Consider the following 2,592-nt stretch of genomic DNA (forward strand, 5'->3'; position numbering starts at 1 on the left):
AAAGGAAATGTACAAAAAAAAGTTCTGGAAAACCATTCAATAAAATATTAAAGGAGAGAAATTTGAAGCTTTCCTACTAAGATCAAAGCAAGGATGTCCCCTCTCACCACTTCTTTTCAACATCGTACTAGAAGTTCCAGCAATTGCAATAAGGGGGGAAAAAGGAAATAAAAGGTATACAGATTAGGAAAGAAGAAATAATACTATCTTTGCAGATGACACCATCATCTATGTACAAAATTCCAAATACTTGACAAAAAACTTCTGACTCATAAGCAATTATAGCAAGGTGGCAGGATATAAGGCTAATATACAAAAGTCAATTGCTTTCCTATGTACCAAGAGTGAACAAGTAGAATTTGAAATATAACATCAAATGCATAATCTATGAAGGAAATAATTGATAAGCCGGATTTTATTCAATTAAAAAAAAAACTTCTGCTCTGTAAAAAAGTGTCAAGAGAATTAGAAGACAAGCCACAGACTGGGAGAAAATATTTGCAAAAGACACATCTGATAAAGGACTGTTACCCACAATACGCAAAGAACTCTTAAAACTCAACAATAAGGAAACAAACAACCCAATTAAAAAATGGGCCAAAGACCTTAACAGACACATCATTGAAGGAGATATAGAGATGGCAAATAAGCACATGAAAAGATGCTCCACATCATATGTCATCAGGGAAATGAAAATCAAAACAACACTGGGATACCACAACACATGTATTAGAATGGTCAAAACCTGAAACACTGATAAAAAATTCTGGTGAGGATGTGGAGCAATAGAAACTGTCATTCATTGTTGGTAGAGGTGCAAAATGGTACAGCCACTTTGGGCGACAGTTTGGTGGTTTCTTACAAAACCAGACATACTCTTACCATGCAATCCAACAATTGTGCCCCTTGGTATTAACCAAAGAAGTTGAGAACTTATGTCCATACAAAAACCTATACATGGATGTTTACAGCAGCTTTATTCATAATTGCCAAAAGTTGGCAACCAAGATGTCCTTCAGCAGGTGAATGCATAAAGAACTGGTAATTCAAACAATGGAATACTATTCAGTACTAAAAAAGGAATGGACTGTCAAGCCATGAAACGATAAGGAGGAAACTTAAATGCATACTACTAAGTGAAAAGAGCCAATCTGAAAAGGTTACAAACTGTATGATCCAACTATATGACATCCTGGAAAAGGCAAAATTATGGAGACAGTAAAAAGATTAGTGGTTGCCAGGAGTCAGAGAGGTGGGGGCGGATGAATAGGCAGAGCACAGAGGATTTTTAGGGCAGTGAAAATACTTTGTATGGTATTATAATGATGGATATATGTTATTATACATTTTTCCAAACCCACAGAACGTACAATACCAAGCGTGAACCCTAAGGTAAACTATGGACTTTGGGTGATTATGACGTGTTAATGTAGGTTCATCAGGTGTAACAAATCCACCATATTGGCGAGGGTTGTTGATAATGGGAGACGCTATGCATGTGTGGGGCACGAGATGTATGGGAAATCTCTATACCTTTCTCTCAATTTTATTAAGAACTTAAAACTTTACTAAAACAAAGAGGCTTAAAAAAATTAACAGTGGCCATCTCTGATTACAAGCATGCTTTACTTTTTCTTTTATCCTTTTCTGTACTTTCTCATTTTTTAGATGGAACATGTTTTGCTTTTCTTGTCACTAGAAACAAGGAAGTCATTTCAAAGAAAAAATCTCAGAACTCACCATTAACTTGGGATTTATGGATTCACCAGGAAGTTTCAACTTTAGGAACGGTCTTTGCGGTATTCCCAGCTCAAGCCATCTGTCCTTAGTTGACAACAAAAATACCTACTCATAGCCCTTCATGATGGTCTCTCCACCTATTGGAAGGCTATTATGATGTTTTTGCCTCTTTCCTTGTGGAAAATTATGCCAGTTTTGTTAGTCTTTTCTCCTAGAGCCAATCTTCCCAACCCTTTCATCATGTTAACACTTCCCATTGGCAAACCCACCAACTATGAAGAAAATTACATCAAAGCAGGTTGGCCACATCCTGCAACAGACATGTGGAGACTCTGAAATAAAATCTCACCACAACACTTGTGTCTGAGAAAGGGCTAATGAGGCACAGTGATGAATAGGGCTCAGAGGGTCTCCGGCAAGTGCTCATATGACTACCACACCTCCCGTCCTTACTCACTCCCCGCCCCGGGCCTGGGGCAGGTTTTATCAGGAGGCCCTGGGACTGGAATGCTCCACTGCCAATTGTTCTGCCTTAATAATAGTAATCATTCTGATTATTGTATATTAATAATGACAAAATGACATATTGGCATTTTACCATGACTGCTATGACTATAGTTGATTCTCATTATTTGCAGTGGTTACATTTTATGAAGTTGTTGACAACTTTAAATAAGTTGATACTAAACCGTTATTCGTAGGGGAAAAGAAAGTTTAGGTACATACAAGACTCCTGTCACATCATTTTCATCGATTGATCAATACATAACCTCATTTCATGTGTGTTTCTGTTTAAAGACACTGTATTTGACATATATTGTTGATTCATTGTCTGACACGTGTATTTTTGAA

Source organism: Ursus arctos, unplaced genomic scaffold (assembly GCF_023065955.2).
Source record: "Ursus arctos isolate Adak ecotype North America unplaced genomic scaffold, UrsArc2.0 scaffold_9, whole genome shotgun sequence".
NCBI lineage: Eukaryota > Metazoa > Chordata > Mammalia > Carnivora > Ursidae > Ursus > Ursus arctos.